We start from the raw sequence: 22,510 nt of genomic DNA on the forward strand, positions 1-22,510 counted from the left end.
TTAGCATATGCCAATACTTAAGTCGTGCAACTGAAAAGATCATCTTGGAAGAAAACCTAGAAAGAGAAAAGACAGGAGGCTAATGGCCAAAAACAGGAGTCCTTTAGCACTAAGAAATCTGTCAAAGGAGTAAAAGTGACAAAGGAGATTTCAAAGGAGCCACCAGGGAAGCAGAGAGAAGGGAAAAAAAAGTAACAACAAAAACAGTCAAATGTTATGTCGCAGTGGACTTAGAAGAAATATTTTAAGAATGGAGCCAACGATCAATTGTGTCAAATGCTATTGACAAGTCAGATAAGATAATTACAATGAACCATTGGCTCTGGCAAAATGCAGATCATCATTGAATTTGACAAGAGTCAATTCAGTAGAGTAGTAGATACTAAAAATTCACTGTGGTGGTTTGAGAGAAGAATGGAGGGTGAGGTAAAAGTGCTTTTAACTATTTTAAGGGATATTACCATGAAAGAGAGCAAAGAAAGGGTTGGTAAATGGAAAAGTTAAGGGTCAAGGAAGGATCTTAATTTAAGGTTTTATTTTAATCCAAGTTATGCATCCACATAATTTAAAGAGTTAAATAATTCTGAAAAGCTTTTACACAATGTAATTGTTCTCTGCTTATATCACACACATGCTCCCCTTTTGCTCAATCCTCAGAAATCCTAGAACTTAGAAATCCTTCAACTATTTTAGCTGTTGCTTTTGGTTTCCTCTTGCTTTTGTATCTGCATTTGCTTCCTTTGTGTATGTTAGACTTTCCCTCTCCACTATTTTTCTTTTGTTTTCCTCACTCCCTTTTTCTTTCCTTTTATTTCTATTTCCAACTTCCTTTAATCCTATTCCTATTACTTTCCTTTTTCTAACTTAACTCTACTTTATTTTCTTCTTTTCCTTTTCCTTTTCCTTCTCTTCATCCTCTTCCTTCTTTCCCTGACTTAGCTCTGTTCTCTCTCTCTCAAACATGACTAGCCTGTGCACTAAAATGTCACATACATTGGCACTTCTTAAATAAAGATTTTTAGTCCATATTCTTAAATTTGAGTCAAGTTGGCCAAAGAATTGTAGTTCCTTCTCTAAGGAGGAAAAACAGGTTTTTTTAATGTCACATTATTTTTTTTCAGTATCAGTATTATTCAATAGAAATAATAAATAAATGACATGCATAGAATATATTTCTAATAAGTTCAAAGATTTCTGAGAATAAAAAGCCTCTTTCACTCAGTTGGTATTTTCTTAAGGTCAACTACTTTGTCTTATTCCTCTAACCCTAGCTCACACCTAATACAGTGCCTGGTAGGTTATAGCTGTTCGAAACTTTTATGTTAACTGTATTAGCAATCCCCCTAGTAAGCAGAATACAGTGTTAGCATATTGATAAAATCTGGTTGTGTCAACATAAACACAATTACAGCATAGCTTTTGTTTGTACTATCTTTCATGTCAAACCTTGATCTTCAAAGTTAAGTTATATTTAATGAAAAACCCATACTACCATTAAACTATATGGCAGATTTTGTTCATACACTCTATTGCTTACTTGATATGGCTTTTGCATTTACTCAATAACATATGCCAGATCCTTATGCTACCCTCTAGGGCTATTACAAAATAATGTGATAAATTGTATAAAACAGAGGTTAGAAACAAAGGAGAAAGCCACTGATTTTCCTTGCGAGTCTGGGTAGGCTCTGGAGAAGTAATAACTTTTGATCTGAGGCTGAAAGTGTGAATGCTGAGAGCCATGTCAATGCAATCTTTATAACAAACAGTTGCAAGATGCAGTCATAGTTTTAGTGAAAAAAATAACATTATGTTCTTAAATGCTTCCTACTTTCTTTGAGTAGAGCACATAAAGAAATATGGACAGCAGGAAACATGCCATCTAGAGACAAGAGCAGTTTAAATGGAGCCCACTCAGTGTGGAAGCATTTAATTCAGAATCTTCACATAATTTCATTTGATTTAAAGCATTATTAAGAAATATCCTCCAGCTTATCACATGTGAATTTTAAGCTTCGGTGCTATTAGGTTTGACACAGAGCACTTCTGGGATTATATTAATTTAGGCAGTAGTACCTGTTAGTAAGCATTTGATTGCCCACAATACAGAAGGATTTAATCATGTTATTGATTTGTTGGCAAATATCGGGTAAAATCCCCTGATATTGCTGGTAGTCGTGCATTCCAAATTTTATTGGATTTGTGAGTCATTTTCCTTTGTGTTTAAACTTGTGATATCTTCCTATAAATAGAAAAACCCAGGTGTTAACTGCAAAAGAACATTCACTGTTATGCAGTTGTACCCTAGGCTTGTGCCTCTGATGCTCAATTACAACAAGTGCTTTGACTCCTTTTCAATTTTAGTTTTGTCATTTCTAAATCATTCAATAGAAGAGAAAGTATAAAATGATTATAAGTTATCTAAGCAAAGACAATCCCTTCAAGGAGGTGTTCTAAAGACCAAAAGGGCTAAATGGCATGCTTAGATATTTTTGGCTAAATTATAAAATTTCCTTTCCAAACACATTGCCTTAGATTTGTCTTTGAAAACAAGGAAACTGAATTAAAACTTATTGTATATTTAATTTCAAGTAAAAGTGTGTGTGTGTGTGTGTGTGTGTGTGTGTATCTTTCACATGCCAGAGTATACTTAGGCCAATTCTACTTCTAGAACAAACCAAGTCCTCATAAAACCTGTTTTGGCAAATCTTATGCCATAGATTTTCATAGCCCATTGCTAAGGTGTAATAGCAATACTCTTCACAGTGGTTATAGAACCTCTATTCAAAAGTAAAAGGGCCCCAAATTGTCAAATTTGATACTTCACAGTGGTTATAGAACCTCTATTCAAAAGTAAAAGGGCCCCAAATTGTCAAAACCTAAGGTTGCTAGCATTTACAATTTGGTGATCATGGTATCAGAGATAGAATTTACTTAACCTTTGCAGTGTCCTTGAACATGTAGATTAAGTCCACAGAATTGTCAATTGGCTGGACCTCATGAGAGAACACAGTCTAGGGTGAAACAGTAACTGCGAAAAGGAAAGAAAAGAAACTATAACCACAACACAATAACAAAGAGTTGCTTCTTAGTCTTTCTAAGAGGAAAATGATGTATATTTTTACATTAGGCTTTACATTAGGTTACACAGTATTGGGGTAGGTTGGATTTAAACCTAGGCAATCTGATTCAATAATTCATAGGTTTTACGTTAAGTTTCTAATGACATGTTTTAATAGCTAATGGTTGTGGTGGTAATTTTTCCCAGCCCAGATTTCTTTTCCTGTTTCACTCCTTTTTCCCTTTAGGCATTAGAAGAAACCTGGGAAACTTGGGAATGAGAGGAGTATCTATCAAAGGAAGTGACTTCAGAGATCACCGGGAAAGTAGAAACTTGAGTATTTGAGATCATGAACTTAGAAAAATAAGCACACAAGAATGAAAGACAAGAAATGAAGTTTAACCATAACTTTACACCTGTGTGTATTTTTCAAGTGTATTTTTAGACACACGTAGCAAAAGTTTTCATATTTCAAATGGTATCTATGCAATTAATTTTTCCCTGATTCTGTTTAAAGTAAAAGAAAGCACTGGATTAAATTCTTATCCCAGTTCTACCACCAATAAGTGGTGTAAATTTTGACAAATGATTAAACTTCTCTGACCCCCAGGTTATTTAGGCTCAATTTGAGTTGGTGAATATGTATTGTTCTCATATTAGGTGCTAGTCCTTGTGTTCAATTCTGGGAGCCCAAAAATGAGAATTGCTTCTACTTGAGTTGCTGTAATTCCCAATTCCAATCTCACCCCACACAATGATTTCTAAATTGTCCACATTGCTCCAAAGTGATCTCTTTATAATGGAAATATTCTCAAAGGTTTTTAAATGCTGTGGCCCCCATTAAAACATACATACATACATACACACACACACACACCTTTAATTCCCTAGAAATGTATACGTGACTCTTTGTGGTCGGTCTCTCTTTGCCTCTCTTTAACTATTTCTCACCCCTCTTCACTAAGCCTCATAATAATAGCTATGCTGTTTGAGCAATGCTTTCATTTTTTCTTTTGCTTCTTTGGAGTATGTGTACTTCTTTCCACCTAAAATAGCCTCCTTTATCACCCCACTTATCCCTAACTTGTGCTAATCCTTTGTACCTCAGTGCCTAAGTTTCTCTTCAGACCTAAGCCTCTTCTGATCCTGCCAATTGATGTGTTGTAGAATTTATCAGTAGTACCATAAATCTGTTTATGAATCTGTTTGCAAACTATATTAGAAATCTCAGAATATTAAGAGTAAGAATTATTGAATCAGATTGCCTATGTTCTAATTTAACCTACTTCAATATTATGCAACTTTGGGCAAGTTATTTAACCTCTTCTATCTGCTGTTGCTTTATGTGTAAAATGGGAAGTGATAATTAGTATCTAGATCTTAAGAATGTTATAAAGATTAGAAAACAAACAAATATAAAACCAAACAAGCAAAAAAATGAAAATCAAATCAATGCACATAAAATGCTGTACCCAGAGCCTGACATGTAAGTGCTTAATAAATGTAATTTATCATTTTATTGTTGCTAAGGATGTCTCATCTCTATATCTCTAGTACCTTACATATTTCCTGACCTGACACTTTACTAATTCATTAGTTATGAGGATATTTGTTGTGCATCTCTGTGCCATATATGTAATTGCAGAACATAAAAATATAAAGAGTAGGTATGAAAAATGAATGTAGGAATGAATGAAAGAATGAACAAAGACAAGTTCCGTCTCTATCCGTGGAGAGTATTTGATGTCTAGTAGGGGAAAAGACATGCAAGTGAAGACTATAACAAGGAGCATGTATCAGTTCTGGTTTAAATCTTTTGTAAGGAGGCAAAATCGTTTTCAAAGTATGTCAAGCAGAAAGGAATTCTAATTCAGGGAATTGTAGCTTAGAATATTGTTGACCAGGCTAGGAATGGAAGTCAGGATCAGCCACTAGATTCCTAAATTTAATGGCCCATCACTAAGGTTGTAATCCAGGAAACAGGCTGCTCCTGTTGCCAAAACTGCCTCTCATCCACATAATGCTGATAGCTAAAGGCTGGGAAGCTGAGTGTGGCTTTCCTCAAATGACTTTATACTCTCCAAAGTCCATGATTTTGCTTGCCATGACACCTAGGTTTCACTGTCCAAATCATGTGAGAATGTATCTAGCTAGACCCTCTTGAGCAAGTCTGTGAAATGCAATGTTTTACTTTCCAACCTCTCCAAAAACAAAGTAGCCATGTAATTTGTAGGAAAATTATTTTGCTTTTAAAAGTCTCTACTTTAAGGGACGCCTGGGTGGCTCGGTCAGTTAAGCGTCTGCCTTCAGCTCAGGTCATGATCCCCGGGTCCTGGGATCGAGTCCCACATCGGGCTCCTTGCTGAGCAAGGAGCCTGCTTCTCCCTCTGCCTGCCTCTGTCTCTCTCTCTCTCTGATAAATAAATAAAATCTTAAAAGTATATATATATATATATATATATAAAAGTCTCTACTTTAAAATCTATTTTGAGTATTTTCATAGAAAAATCCTACCATTCCAAACTCAGAAGCAGTCACTTCACAGGCTCATATAGAAAAGTATTCTTTTAGATCTACTTAGTAGCCCAGTGATAGATACATTCTCAGCATTTTATGAAGCAAGCGCAGGCGCATGTAAACCAGATGAGGGTGGAAGGTGTAGGTTCAGGAGGACTTTATGAAATAAGAGATCTGTGGGGAAGAAAGCAAGGAAGCAGTTAAAATAGTATTAATGATGTCTTCCATTCAAGAGTTCCCTTACAAGGAGACATCTCCCTGCTGAGGATGTTTTCTTATTTGAAAATGTATTTGTGAAATACTATTAACAAAGTATCAATTTAAGAAGCCAGGTGAAGAATATAGAATAATTTAGTCTAGTCTTACCCACAAATGCTTAGTAGATTCTGATTAGATTTCTTTTATTTATTTATTTATTTATTTATTTATTTATTTGACAGAGAGAGCGCAGGAGAGCACACGCAGAGGGAGCGGCAGAGGGAGAGGGAGAAGCAGGCTCCCCGTGGAGCAGGGAGCCCAATGTGGGGCTCGATTCCAGGACCCTGGGATCATAACCTGAGCCGAAGGCAGTCGCTTAACTGACTGAGCCACCCAGGTGCCCCTCTGATTAGATTTCTATGCATTAAGGTCATATTGCCTAACACCGCTAAACATTTGCAAACAGATGATTGTGTCTGCCACATTCACCAACTACTATCTTAAGGAATAATTTGGAATTTTATTAATGCAGGCTTTCCTAAATTATGCTCTCTGTTTAACCATGCTCAAACAAAACCAAAACTAGATATGAGAACTTGACAGTATTGTTGTTTTCTTTCATTTCTTATTACACATTCAAAGCAAATTTTCATCATGGGACAATCATTTTGTTTTTTAGAAGAGGTAACTGGGGAGATAAACCTGATAAAATTCATTTGGTTTTTGTAACATATATGGCTTTTGTTTTTATTCGGAAATGAGACAACCACTTAAAAATGTTTCCTTAATTCACATTCCACATAATATTATTAATTAGCATTCCATAGTCTCCCAAGAGCTGAGAAATCAGTTTTAATTTACCATAACTGTAGATCTTTGTAGTAGAGCTGTGGCTTAGCTATAGAAAACAGGTAGGTAATTCATTAAAAGCCACTTTACCATAGAAAGCAGCAAATGAATTTTCAAACAAATGCTTAGCATTATATCCTATATGATAAATCTCCTGACTAATCTTGACCTTCTCAACTCCTGAAATTTATTATCTGCTCAACCACAGTGAAAGATATGTAAGTTATTAAAAATTACCTCTTAGTGGGGCACCTGGGTGGCACAGTCAGTTAAGCGTCTGACTCTTGGTTTCAGCTCGGGTCATGATCTCAGGTTGTGATCTGGGTTGTTATCTGGGTCGTAATCTCAGGATCCTGAGATGGAGCTCCCTTTGGGCTCTGCACTCAGTGCAGAGTCTGCTAAGCTTTCTCTCCCCCCTCCTTCTTTCTCCCTCCCCAGCATGCGCTCACATGTGCTCTCTCTCATTCAAATAAATAAATAAATATTTTTTAAAAAAAGAAATTACTTCTTAGATATTAAAAGATCTAATTGATAGTATTTCTTAACTACATTGAGAGTGTTTTTTTTTTAATTAGCGTTGAAAAATTTGATATTTATATCACTTTTATTTTTTTTTTTTTAAAGATTTTATTTATTTATTTGACACAGAGAGAGACAGCGAGAGCAGGAACACAAGCAGGGGGAGTGGGAGAGGGAGAAGCAGGCTTCCCGCCAAGCAGGGAGCCCGATGTGGGACTCGATCCCAGGACCCTGGGATCATGACCTGAGCCGAAGGCAGACGCTTAACGACTGAGCCACCCAGGTGCCCTTTATATCACTTTTAAATTCTCTTTGAATCACGTTTGTTTGTTTTAGTTTTTGGTTTTGGGTTTTTGTTTTGTTTTGGTTTGGTTTTTTGCTCCTCTATGAACTTTTAGATTTACATAAGGTGAGAAGAAACTTGTTACCTTACATCTCTTTATTTTCTAGAATTAAAAATATCCCTTCCTTATGCTTTTTTTCTTTTTTCTTTTTTTTTAAGATTTTATTTATTTATTTGACAGAGAGAGACACAGCAAGGGAGGGAACACAAGCAGGGGGAGCAGGAGAGGGAGAAGCAGGCTTCCCCGCGGAAAGCAGGGAAGCCAGATGCAGGGAGCCCGATGCAGGACTCGATCCCAGGACTCTAGGATCATGACCTGAGCCGATGGCAGATGCTTAACAACTGAGCCACCCAGGCACCCCCTTCCTTATGCTTTTATAAGTAATAGTATACTAGTACCTTTCCCTATTTTTTAAAGCAAATATAAACTATGAAAGTAATACTATTTTACACAAAGCAGATTATAAAATATCTTCACTTTCATGATAAACTGTCATAAATATCTTTTCTTACCACATTGTACTCACTTTATCATAATCTAAGAAATTTTAGAACTATTCTCTGGATTTAAATAAAATTTTAGCAGACCATTGGATGAAAGTCAAGCATACGGAAAATTATCTTCAAGATTTGCAATATTTCTTAAACTTTAGTTTAAAAAGTAATTCATCTTATCGTATAATAATAGCAGTAGTAAGCAATACTATCACAGACATGTTGGTTGAATAGCACTAATGTGGCTTATGAAACTGACTTGAGTTTAAGGGGTGAGCCTGATGGGCTGAACTGCAAAAGCATTAGCCTTGTCAGTAATTGGCTGAAGATTCATTATGTTGTCAAACTTTGGCTTTGAAACACAAAAAGAGGACTGTTGGAATCCTTGTTCTTCGTTGAGAGAATTTCTACCATCCTTGAAAAAAAGCCCTTTCTGCTATTGGCAATCATTCTACAATCATGAGGGGTGGTGTGAATTGCAGATGACAGAAGAATAGGAAAGAACATGGTTCCTCAGTAACATAATTGAGCCAGTGAGTCAATCAGCCCAGGAGCCTAGTTTCTTTCTAGCTTTCCTGTTAAATGAGCTAATAAACTTCTTTATTGTTTAAGCGAATTTTTTTTCAGTTTTCTGTCACTTATACCTGAAAATCCTGGTTGATAAAAAGCAGAAAGTGAAAGTCTCTCCTTCTACCTCCCTAACATACAACCCTAAGGTAATCATTGTTATCATTGTATATGAAATCTTTCATATCTTGTCTCGATTCATACAAAAATAGATTTGCCTCTCTCACTATATATATACATACACACACACATAGAGTGAGAGAGCTCTTTTGATGTAGTTATTATTATTATTATTTTAATAAATGGGATGAGAGTGTACACAATGATATGCATCAAGCTTTTTTTCACTTAACAATGTAAGATGGGCAATTTTCATATCACTATACATAATAGGAAACCCATTCTTTGTAATGACTGCACAGTATATCATTATGTGAGAGATCTTTTAATCCCTTTAGCAATTGCCCTAAAAATAGAAATTCAAATTGTTTTGAATTTTTTGCTATTTTGAGCAGCATAATAAGTACTTCTATACATATGTCTTTAAGAAAATGTGAAAATATTTCTTAGGATAGATTCATCACAATAAAAATGATGACTCTCCATTTTGATTGTTTTATTTATTCAGTTCAATAGTGGTGACTATACTGAGACACAAGGAGTTAAATAATTTGCTATCACAGAGCTGGTAAATGTCAGTATTTTGCTCAGGCCATTTGGTTTTAAAGCCATCACTCCCTTTTTTTTTTAAAGATATATTTATTTATTTTAGAGTAAGGGAAAGAAAGAGAAAGTGCACAGAAGCAGGGGCAAGAGCAGAGGGAGAGGAAGAGATAGAATCTCAAGCAGACTCCCCACTGTGTAGGGGCCTGATGTGGGGCTCAATCTCATGACCCTGAGATCATGACCTGAGTCAAAATCAAGAGTTGGACACTTAACTGACTGAGCCACCCAGGCATCCCCAGCGCTAGCACTTTTATGCATTATATTATCCCACCTCCTATTTAGGATTTTGTTTGGACGTACTTCTCTTTTTTAGATTTTATTTATTTATTTGACAGAGAGCACAAGCAGGGGGAGCAGAGAGGGAGAGGGAGAAGCAGGCTCCTTGCTGAGCAGGGAGCCCAAAGTGGGACTTGATCCCAGGACCCTGGGATCATGACCTGAGGCGAAGGCAGATGCTTAACCAACTGAGCCACCCAGGCACACCTGGAATTACTTTAGATTTATGAATAAATTTGGGAAGATTTATCTCTCTATTTCATATCTTCATTTTGGTTTTCCAGAAAAAAATATTGGGTTTCTTATCCATGTAGGCAAGACATTTCTCATTAAAAATAATCCTGGGTATTTTGTCCTTCATATTAGACCATTGTAATTATATTAAATTAGATGTTTTTAACAGGACCCCTAAGGAAAAAAAAAAAGGATAAAAAAGGCTATCTTCCTAAGACATCCATCTAACTTATGGAGAGAAATCTAAAGCATCATTTTATATTAAAATGGGATATATTATATAAAAACAGAGTTCACACAATTTGTTTCCATAAAATATAAGGCAAAGGTATTTTGTGTCCATACGTTAGTTAGCTATTGGTACAAAACAAATTAAATCTTGGAACTTATAGTGACAAGCACTTACTACTTCACACAGTTTCTGAGGTCAAGATTCTGATGAAGCTTAACAGGACGGTTCAATCTTGGGTCTTTCATAGGCTGCAGTCAAGCTGTTGACCAGGGCTGCAGTCATTTAGAGATAAAAGATCTGCTTCCCTGTCCGCTCACTCCCATAGCTGTTGACAAGAGGCTTCAGTCTCTGCTGCATAACCCTGTAGGATGATAAAGCTACTCAGCTACAAGCAAAAGCAATTTTTTTTTTTTTTTTTTTTTTACTGAAAAAGAGGGTAGAAGAGCCCAGCAAGCTGAGCCAAGGGTAATGGGGAACCACTCATAAAGAGAAGAACTGAGTATAATTAAGAAACATTCCCTGTAGGGAAACTGGTTACATGAGCCTGACTGGATTTCAAAATTTCTATGTGTCTTTTTTCCTCTCCTCCTTTCTGAGTGACACTATCTAGTGTGATTATCTTCTATGTTACCATTGTATGGACCATGTGTAAAGGGCTGGTAATTTACTTTTCTAGTTTATAGGCCTCTACACCCAACAACTGAGCCCAAGTAACTGCATGTGAGGGATCACACTGAGCATTATTCAGATGTGGGCTCTTAAACTTCACGTTTAGGCCTGATGACATAAAGAGATGAGACTTTTGGAGCCTTGAAAATGACATGAATTTATTTTGAATGTGGAAGGGGTGGATCATCATGGACCAGAAGAGATCATGGTAAAATGTTAAATGAGTCTAACTCCCAGTACCAGCCCTTGTGCAATCCCCTCCCATACTGAACCTAGGCTTGGTCCTATGACTTGATTTGGCTAATGCAGCATTTGGAAATTGATGCAAGCAGAGGATTGATAAGCATTTGCATTTTGGAGCTTGTCCTTTTGGAATATTCCTACTAAGAGCTTAGTCATCTAGCTGTAAGGTAGTATAGACCAGGCTACTGAATCTTTAGTGGTCACATTGGGATAAACCCTAAAGCACTAGAAACCATCTTGGACCTTCTAGCCCAAAGAAAGTCCAGCTGAAGGCAGCCACATGAGTAATTTTAACTATATCATATGGAGAGTAAAACTACCCAGATGAGCCCATATAGCACACAAAATGATCAGAAATAATTAATTAGTACTTAGTCTCGAAATTTTAGAGTGGCTTGTCACACAGCAATAGATAACTGAAACTTATTTTGAAAAACTCCTTACATGGAAGTTTTCTTAGTTTCCTAAACTACTTGAATAAGTGAAAATAGGCAAATTCTTTTTGTTTTTCCTACTAAGGTGTAACAGAGTGCAAGTGCAATTCCTAATGATCTAAGCAGAATTTTCCAAAGTTCTCTACATAAAGAAATTCATTGATAAATGGAGGATCTGGCTTTAAAAAAATCTGCTAGATATGCAATGAATTGTGACCTATTTACCTAATTAAGAGAGGTGATCACCCCAATACTGGCAGTTGTGAAGCAATTAACTAACAAAACCTGTTAAGCATCCTGCCAAAATAAAGTGCCTGACTAATAATTTTGATCATTTTCAGTTGCATCATCACCTTATGAAAGCTCATTAGAAATTTATCATTAAATGTGTAGATTGCTTTGAGTAGTATAGACACTTTTAAACAATATTTGTTCTTCTAATCCACGATCATGAAATGTTTTTCCACTTCTTTAATGCAATCCCTATCAAAATACCACCAGCAAACAATCCTGAAATTTGTAGAGGAGCCACGAAAAACCCCAAATAGCCAAAACAATCTTGAAAAAGAAAAGAAAAGTTGGAGGCATCACAATTCCAGACTTCAAGTTATATTACAAAGTTGTAGTGATCAAGACAGTATGGTATACTGGCACAAAAATAGACACATAGATCAATGGAACAGAATAGAAAATCCAGAAGAGAATCCACACCTATATGGTCAATTAATCTTCAACAAAGCAGGAAAGAATACCAATGGGAAAAAAGTCTCTTCAATAAAAGGTACTGGGACACCTGGACAGTGACATGCAGAAGAATGAAACGCCCACTTTCTTATACCATACGCAAAAATAAATTCAAAATGGATGAAAGACCTAATGTAAGACAGGAAACCATCAAAATCCTAGAGGAGAACACAGGCAGTAACCTTTTTGACATCAGCCAAAGCAACTTCTTACTAGACATGTCTCCTGAGGCAAGGGAAACAAAAACAAAAACTATTGGGACTTCATCAAAATAAAAAGCTTCACAGAGAGGGAAACAATCAACAAAACTAAAAGACAACCTTCAGAATGGGAGAAGATATTTGCAAATGACATATCTGATAAAAGGTTAGTATGTAAAATATATTAAGAAAACATAAAATTCAACACCCACAAAAATGAATAATCCAGTTAAAAAATGGGCAGAAGATAGGAATAGACATTTTTCCAAAGAAGACATCCAGATGGCTAACAGACACATGAAAAGATGCTCAACATCACTCATCATCAGGGAAATACTACAATGAGATACGACCTCACACCAGTCAGAATGGCTAAAATCAACAACACAAGAAACAACAGGTGTTGGTGAGGATGCAGAGAAAGGGGAACCTTCTTACACCGTTGATGGGAATGCAAGTTGGTACAGCCACTCTGGAAAACAGTATGGAGATTTTTCAGAAAGTTAGTATAGAACTACCCTATGATCCAGCAATTACTCTATGAGATATTTACACAAAGGTTAAAAAATATTGAATTGAAGGGATATATGCACCCCAATGTTTATAGCAGCATTGTGAACAATAGACAAATGATAGAGCCCAAATGTCCATCGACTGATGAATGGATAAAGAAGAAGTGGTATATACATATACAGTGGAATATAACTCAGCTACCAAAAAGACTGAAATCTTGTAATTTGCAACGTGGATGGAACATATTATGGAGAGTATTAGCTAAGCGAAATAAGTCAGTCAGAGAAAGCCAAATACCATATGATTTCACTCACATGTGGAATTTAAGAAACAAAACAGATGAACACAGTGGGGGAAAAAAGAGAGGCAAACCATAAAACAGACTCTTTACTATAGAGAACAGAGGGTTACTAAAAGGGAGGTGGGCAAGGGGATGGGTTAAATGGGTGATGGATACTAAGGAGGGCACTTGTGATGAGCACTGGGTGTTGTATGTAAGTGATGAATCACTAAAGTCTAAACCTAAAACTAATATTACACTGTATGTTAACCAACCAGAATTTAAATTAAAAAAGACATTTATCAAACATCTTATTTTTTTTATATTTTATTTATTTATTTTAACAGAGAGAGAGAGACGGGGAGAGAGGGAACACAAGCTGGGGGAGTGGGAGAGGGAGAAGCAGGCTTCCCACGGAGCAGAGAGCCCGGGACCCTGGGACCATGACCTGAGCCGAAGGCAGATGCCCAACTGATTGAGCCACCCAGTCGCCCCTCAAACATTTCTTAATTTTAATTGTTTGCATTTCTTCAATATTGGTTGTGATCTCTCCTCTTTCATTTACGATTTTATTTATTTGGGTCCTTTCTCTTTTCTTCTTAATAAGTCTGGCTGGGATTTATCAATCTTAATTCTCTCAAAGAACCACTCCTGCTTTCATTGATCTGTTCTACTGTTTTGTTTTTGTTTTTGTTTTTTTTTATTTCTATGTCATTGATTTCTGCTCTAATCTTTATTATTTCTCTTCTCCTGATGAATTTAGGCTTTATTTTTTGTTCTTTTTCCAACTCCTTTAGGTGTAATGTTAGGTTGTGTATTTGAGACTTTTCTTATTTCTTGAGGAAGGCCTGTATTGCTATATACTTCCATCTTAGGACCATCCCAAAGGTTTTGCACTATTGTGTTTTCATTTTCATTTGCTTCCATGCATTTTTTAATGCTTCTTTAATTTCCTGGTTAACCGATTCATTCTTCAGTAGGATGTTATTTAACCTCCATGTATTTGTGGTCCTTCCAAATTTTTTCTTGTAGTTGACCTCAAGTTTCATAGCATTTTGGTCTGAAAATGTGTATGGTATGATCTTAATCTTTTTGTACCAATTGAGACCTGATTTGTGACCCAGTATGTGATCTGTTCTGGAGAATGTTCCATGTGCACTCAAGATGAATGTGTATGAAATGCTCTGAATATATCTGTTAAGTCCATCTGGTCCAGGGTGTCATTCAAGCCCTGTTTCCTTGTTGATCTTCAGCTCAGATGATCTGTCTGTTGCCGTGAATGAGGAGTTAAAGTCCCCTACTATTATTGTATTATTATCAATGAGTTTCTTTAATTTTGTTATTAATTGGCTTATATATTTAGCTGCCAAGAAATTTTTTGTTTGAAAATTTTAAGTGTAATATAAGTCAATGTTGCAAATAATAGTAAAAAGTCAGAGAAATTGGGCGCCTGGGTGGCTCAGTTGGTTAAGCGACTGCCTTCGGCTCAGGTCATGATCCTGGAGTCCCGGGATCAAGTCCCGCATCGGGCTCCCTGCTCGGCGGGGAGTCTGCTTCTCCCTCTGACCCTCCCCCCTCTCATGTGCTCTCTCTCATTCTCTCTCTCACAAATAAATAAATAAAATCTTTAAAAAAAAAAGAGAAATTGCATGTTTTAGTATTCATATTAATTTTATTCTAAGGTTATAAAAAACTGATACTTTACTATGATCTTATAAAGTTGACATTTGTTTTCATAAATTCAGTTTTAACAGAAAAGTTATTTGAGCTGTTTTACTTTATTTGTTGGTCTAATTGAGTAATGCTTCCTAGAAGAGAAGAAAATCCAGGAAATATATATCAGCTCAGCAAAAAATCCTTACAAAGTTTCATTCCATAAATGTATAAAATAATATGATCATTCACAACAGGAGATTCAGAGAATACTTGGTACACATTGCAAAATGTAAATCTCTAAGATTTCTCATAAATACTTGCTTAAATAAAAATATATTCAATATTTAATATTTTGGGTTAGCCTATATAAAAACATAATTGTTTTACATTATTGAGAAACAATTGTGCCAGCTATTAAGATAAATCTTTCAGTTATCTACTGCTACTTTCAAAAACTTCAATTAAGTTTAATTTTCCTTATAATTACAAATAATCTATTTTTCAAATAATATGTAAATAAAAATCATGAGAGAGTTAAACAAGAACAGAATGATACCTTGAAAAATCTGCGTCTAAATCTGAATCTGAACAAAAGTATCAAAGGATATGCTTGGTATATACCTAAGTGCTTTTAAATTTGTGATTTATTTAGATATCTGCATTCTCATCTCTAAGTTACCTTGTCTGTAATTACTTATGCTAGCTAATGTGATAAGAGAAATGAAAGAGCTTTATAGACCATGAAAATTCTTTGTTCTTCAAATACAAAATATCATTACCATTATATATGATGAAACTTTTAGTAACTATTTCAAAAATGTTACTTGTTTGAATATTTCATAAACCTCTTATCTTTCTTTGAGTACCCCAGAGTAGTAAACAAATCATTTTCTCTCAGGTGGCAGTTTTTTATAGAAAAGAGGGAATCAGTGTTCAATTGAGAAAGAAGAATCAGACTCTATGAAGTCAGAGAGCTCTGACACATTAATCCTGGGCTGGTTGCCTACACTACGAAGCTTCATTGCACATACAGAAGAAAGAAATGTAAAGATAATGCATATAAAGCACATAACCAGCATCTGCTACAGAGTAGGTACACGACAATTGCTAACACTCATTTGTTCTTCCACATGAAATTTTAAGGTTGGGTTTCCTGGTTATCTTTAATCATATTTTGAGGTTGAAATGTGTTTAGGTCATCCAGGTGGAGATGTTACCCTCAAGAAAGTAACACTGTAGGTTCTAGGCTATCTTTAAATATATTTGCAAGTCTTCAATTCAACTCTTAGTAGTTCTTCAGGACTCTTAGCCTTCCTTAATGCTCAAGGCTGGGTTTAGTATCCCTTCTTTCTATTCTTATATGATTTTGTGTTTATTCCTAGGAAAGCCTGTTGTATTGTAATTATTTGTTTTCTTTCCCTGCTTCTCTGTAACTGTAAACTCTATGTCCTGTGCATCACCGTACTCCACATGCCCAGCACAGTATCTAGCACAGAGAAATACATAATTGTTAAATGTATGGACTGGTTAAATATTTTATCAGGGTTGTTTGTATCTCTGCATAAAGTCCGACTCTCTCCTTCCATTTACAAGATACTGTCTCTGTGCAAGGTAAATGGATCTAATTTCATCCCTTGCTTCATCCTGTCTGAGGTGGCCAGGGCTTCTTTCCACTCATTTTTAGATTACTTGTTTGAATTTCAAATCTAACATTTATTAACTGTGCAAATTTGAGACAGTTACTTAACTTCTTTGTGCATTACTTTCCTCATATGTAAAATGACTGTAATTTTAATAATAGCTAATAATAGGATTTTGTGAAAATTAAACGATTTACATGCATAAGTGAACCAGTATATTTAGGACACTGCCTAGTATGAAATAGGTGGCTATAGTTTCTCCCGCATGCTCTTCCAACACCACTGATCTTAGTCTAAATTAAATGTAAGTGGGATCCTTCTATAATTAATGACTCAGTTTTATTTATAAATAATTTAATCCTAAAGTCATGAGAAGGGGTGTATCTTGGCAAAAGGGTTCAACAGATACAGCTTTTCTTATGCATGTATGTATGTGTCTGTGTATGTACTTTTCGATCAAGGGTGTGAGAAGAGGGATATATATGCTAAAAACTGTTATTTCATAGTTGTAAAACTCTAGTCATAGGAACCATCTAATAAAATAATTTTTAAAAATGTTGATTTGGACAAACTAATATAATACATAAGTATTAATAAAATACATATATTTAAAAGAGAGTTTAACTAAACAATTCCATTCATTTTACTCCGTTACAGATTTTTCTACTAATTTTATTCTTATAGTGTTATGAGGGTGAATATATTTAGTGGAATTTTTATTGTATTATGATTATGACTTTATTATGCTTTCTACTTTTTCTATTTTTAAATAACACTGTGTCTACACATGCAAAGTACAGTGGATAACTGAAACAAGTGTCTATATATTCTAGATTTAAAAAATCCTTTGGTTTCAATTATCTAAATCTGGGCTCTCCAATGCAGTAGTCATAGACCACATGTGGCAATTGAATACTTGAAATGTGGCTGGTATGAATTCAGATGTTCTGTAAGTGTACAAAAAGAGAGTTTGTAGACTTAATCAAAAATTGTAAAATAGCTCATTAATAGTTTTTATATTGATTAGATATTGAAATTACATTTCAACCTATTAGGTTAAATAAAATATATTATTAAAATTAATTTTACTTTTTTCTTTTTCCTTTTTTTGACGTGACTACTAAAACATTTGAAATTACATATGCAGCTCACATTATATTTCTATTGGACATCACTGATCTGACTAGTTTATTTTTTTTTAAGATTTTATTTTTATTTGACAGAGAGAGAGAGAGCACTCACGCGCACACGCACAAGCAGGGGGAGCTGCAGGCAGAGGGAGAGGGAGAAGCAGACCCCTCCGCTGAGCAGGGAGCCCGCTGTGGGGCTCAATCCCAGGACCCTGAGATCATGACCTGAGCCGAAGGCAGACGCTCAACTGACTCAGCCACCCAGGCGCCCTGATCTGGCTAGTTTAAAAGAAAAATGTATCTTTTTTTTATTTTGTTGGTTGAGAGGGAAAACTCTTTAATTGTCCATTATCTTGTGAGTAGTTTAAACACAATCTAAAATACTGTATTTCTTTCTAAAACTGATGTTTGACAGAGTAAAATAATTATATATGTTTTACGTCTAAAAGGGCAAGAAGTCCAACCCAGATATTTTTATAATTATAATGTCCTGTCAAGTACACAAGTTCCCAGATTCTCACCCCTAATTTTTTCCTCTAATTTGCAATCTATGCTGATATCAATGCACGGATAGATTGCATACATACATATATAAATGAAGGGAAAGGGAAAGCTCTTCCTTACATTAGATTGACAACTAATAAATGTAGAAGAATTAGAAAAATCTCCATTTGCGATCATTATAATGATAATTTATTCAGACAAGAATGAATCATCCATGACTACTAAAATGATTGGGTAAAAATTTGCTGAGGACAAAGATATTTAAATAGGTAAACAAATAGCAAAATTATTTATTACAAATGGAAAAATGTAACTTTGTAACAGAGAATCCTAGCAAAAACTGCCCCAGCCAAGTGATCAAAGGTAACAAACATCACCAGTAATGGAATCAACATGATGCTGATATGTTGTAAAGAAAACAAAGACTCACTTCTGTGATATTCCTGTTCAAATGCAGAAGTTGAATTAATTATGAGGGAATATTAGATAACCCCAAATGAAGAACACTCTACAACAGAATTGGCCTGTACTCTTCAAAATATTAGAAGTCATGAGGGGGTGCCTGGGTGGCTCAGTCAGTTGAGCCCTGGACTCTGGGGTGATCTCAGAGTCCTGGGATCCATTGGGCCTGGTTGTTCTCAGCACTCAGCAGGGAGGCTGCCTGAGAATTCTCTCCCTCTCCGTCTGCCCCTCCCCTCCCCCCCTTTCTTGGGTGTGATCTCTCTCTCTCTCTCTAGAATAGATAAATAAATCTTTAAAAAAAAATCTTAGATGTCATGAAAGATAAGGGAAGGCTAAGGAACTATTGAAAGAACCCAAGAGACATTTGGCCTATTGCAATATATAATCCTGGACTAGATCCTGGATAAAAAGAAAAACTTTTTTTTGCTATATGAAGTGTGTTGAGATAATTGGTAAAATGTGAATGGAGCCTGTGAGTTTGTTGGTAGTATTGCATCAGTGTTTATTTTCAGATTTGAATGATTATGCTGTGGCTACATACAAGATGTCCTAGCCTTTTGGGAAATATTGAAGCATGCAAGAATAATGGGAAAAATGGAACTTACTCTCTACTGAACTACTGAACTTTGGTTCAGACAAAAACATGACATACACACATATATAGACATGCACACATGCAGAGAGACAGAGAGACAGAATGATAAGGCTAATGTGGTAAAATATTAACATTTGGCATTTTACTTAGGTGAATTCTTTGCTCTATTTTTGTGCCTTGTCTATAAATCTAAAATTATTTCACAATAAAAAGTTTTTAAAACACTTAAGTGGCATCCAAGGTAAACCTTGGGAAAGTGCAGGTAACTTCTTCTCTGAGATCAGAGGAAAGCTATTTTAGAATGGACAGGAAGCACCTAATGATACGCAAATATTCTGAAAAATATTAGAGCCAGTAATTTACTTTGCTTAAGCTCCTGCAATGCCCTTTTCTGATCATATGCAAAGGTGGGGAAATCTCTCTTAAAATGCTCTTTCTTTGAGCTTAGAAAAGAGAGAAAAGTTTTACTGCATTTTCCTTTTTGATTAATCTCAGTCAGCTCAAATAAGAGGAGCTCAAATAAGCCTTTTCCAAGGTAAATAGCTAGCTTCACAGACATCCTTACTTCCTTAGCGTTGCCATCTGTGTTTTGTAGGGCTTCTCCACACTCTTCTTTGGCACCTTTTGAGAAGGTTTGTGGGGAATGGAAGGAATGTGTAAGTGCTCTTGGGAAAACTATCCTTTGCTTACTTTTTAGATTTTACATCTCTAAAACTATTTTACTTTTTTAAAATGTCCTTTCAATGTAGAATCTATAATCTGAACCAAATACCCACTTATTTTAACTTGACCTTCAGAGCATCTTTCTTTATTATGATCCCATCACTATAAAATAAAATTGCATCTTAAAACAGAAAATAAACTGGGCGCATGGGTGGCTCAGTTGGTTAAGCGACTGCCTTCGGCTCAGGTCATGATCCTGGAGTCCCGGGATCGAGTCCTGCATCGGGCTCCCTGCTTGGCGGGGAGTTTGCTTCTCCCTCTGACCCTCCTCCCTCTCGTGCTCTCTGTCTCTCATTCTCTCTGTCTCAAATAAATAAATAAAAATCTTAAAAAAAAAAAAACAGAAAATAAACTAATAAGCATAGTTATCAAGATAACCCCATTAAGCCTTTTATAAGTTCCTTGTTATTTGAAACCAATAACAATCTCTTAAAGGTTGATTCATTCCTTTGTTATTAAATGTTTTGTTCAAAATGTTGCTTAGTTAGCAGTAGTAAGACAAGAAACTTAGCAACAATTTTTAGATGTACGTTAAATTCTAACAAAACAACAAAAAATATCCAGAAATGATTCTTTTTTTTAATCTTTTTTTTTTTAAGATTTTATTTATTATTTGACAGAGAGAATGAGAGAGAGAGAGCACATGAGAGGGGGGAGGGTCAGAGGGAGAAGCAGACCCTCCGCTGAGCAGGGAGCCTGATGTGGGACTCGATCCCAGGACACCAGGATCATGACCTGAGCCGAAGGCAGTCGCTCAACCGACTGAGCCACCCAGGCGCCCCAGAAATGATTCTAAATTAGATAATACAAAAATCTGAGTCTAGAAAAAATTCTAAAATAGATAGTAAAGCATTGTGTATGAGGACAGCCTCTGGCATTTCCTCTCCTCGTGACACTAGACAAACCATTTGGTCTTTGAGCCTTAAACATAAGATAAAGAAGTGGAAACAAATCTAATCCTTTGAATTTATTGCTCTATATGTAATTTGAAGAGTCCTAAAACTTCTTGAAAATGCAGTGGTCTATTTTTTTTTCTTAACATATATTGCATTATTTGTTTCAGAGGTACAGACCTGAGATTCAACAGAAGAAGAAGGTAGCGGGAGGGGAAGAATGAAGCGGGGGAAATCGGAGGGGTAGACGAACCATGAGAGACGATGGACTCTGAAAAACAAACTGAGGGTTCTAGAGGGGAGGGGGGTGGGAGGATGGGTTAGCCTGGTGGTGGGTATTGAGGAGGGCACATTCTGCATGGAGCACTGGGTGTTATGCACAAACAATGAATCATGGAACACTTCATCTAAAATTAATGATGTAATGTATGGGGATTAATATAAGAATAAAAAAAAAAATTTTTTTAAAAGAGAAAATGCAATGGTCTAATCCTAATTTACATTTTTAAACCTCCAAATACTTTGCTGAATTTCCAATAGATTTTATAAGGCCTTTTCCTGAGTTTTGCTATTTAAGAAATTACTCATTATCAAACTACTTTATGTGACACAAATAGAATTTTATAATATGCATTTCATATAAAATTTAATAGAAAAATGCAGATGACTTACAGTTCAGTTCTGGAGGTATAGTATTCCCAGTGACCTATTTACTAAATAAAATTCAGCTACTGTTATGCTCTATACCGCACAGAAGACTATAAACAAACAAACAAACAGAAAATCCATTTTTAGTTCATTTGAATCACATTTTACTCATCTTTATTCAGCAGGGAAAAACAAAATCCAAACCTCTTTAGTAATAATGTTATTTCTTAGGAGATGCAAAAATAGTTTTGACATTTTTTACCCTATCAAGGACAAGAATAACTGAATATTACTGAATGAAAAAAGATTGCCCATACTATGTGGCTTATCCTGAAAGTAAAACAACAAACCAATCAGGTTTCATTTTCCAAGGACAGGATTTCCTCTCTTTCTCAGGTTTTTTCTTTTTTTTATTAAACTTTTTATAGAAATAATACACAGAGTTCCTGTGTACTCTTTTCAGTGTTCGCCTAATGGAACCTCTTGCAAAACTACAATGCAATATCACAACAAGAATATTAACATTCAGGGCGCCTGGGTGGCTCAGTTGGTTAAGCGACTGCCTTCGGCTCAGGTCATGATCCTGGAGTCCCGGGATCGAGTCCCGCATCGGGCTCCCTGCTCGGCAGGGAGTCTGCTTCTCCCTCTGACCCTCCTCCCTCTCATGCTCTCTGTCTCTCATTCTCTCTCTCTCAAATAAATAAATAAAATCTTTAAAAAATAAAAAAAAAAATAAAAACTCATGAAGAATATTAACATTCATACAGTCAAGATACAGAATATTTCTATCACTACTATGATCTCTCATGTTATCCTTTTATAACCATATTTATTTCCCTCACTCCTTAACCTTTGTCAACTACTAATCTGTTCTTCATTCTATAATTTTGTCATTTCAAAAATATCTCATAAATAATGTTCTCACTCAGCATAATTCTCTGTAGGTTTATTATCAATAGTCTATTCTTTTTTATTGCTAAGTAATATTTCATGGCATGAGGGTATCACAATTCATTTCACTACCACCCATTGAAGAGCAATCTCCATTGTTTCTGGTTTGGGGCTATTAGGAATAAAAATGATATAAACGTTTTTGTACAGATTTGGTATGAATGTAAATCTTCATTTCCCTAGGATAAATGCCTAGGCGTGTGTAATT

The 22,510-nt window shown here is 35.5% G+C and overlaps 1 long non-coding RNA gene across 2 annotated transcripts in view; it reads right to left on the reverse strand.

Annotated features, from left to right (window-relative positions):
• Positions 1-896: 896 nt before the first annotated feature.
• Positions 897-22,510, reverse strand: part of LOC118019072 — a 52,468-nt gene continuing 30,854 nt past the window's right edge. Inside the window, exons 1-3 of one of the 2 annotated variants that reach the window (XR_004681551.1) lie at positions 21,376-21,389; positions 10,192-10,378; positions 897-3,031 (exon numbers count right to left, since the gene is read on the reverse strand). This is a non-coding gene — a long non-coding RNA (uncharacterized LOC118019072). Of the gene's footprint in view, positions 3,032-10,191; positions 10,379-21,375; positions 21,390-22,510 lie in introns of those variants that run through there. The other variant, XR_004681550.1, reaches the window with a different exon arrangement.

The sequence above is a fragment of the Mirounga leonina genome, unplaced genomic scaffold (assembly GCF_011800145.1).
Source record: "Mirounga leonina isolate KUSES-001 unplaced genomic scaffold, KU_Mleo_1.0 Mir_173, whole genome shotgun sequence".
NCBI classification, from domain to species: Eukaryota; Metazoa; Chordata; class Mammalia; order Carnivora; family Phocidae; genus Mirounga; species Mirounga leonina.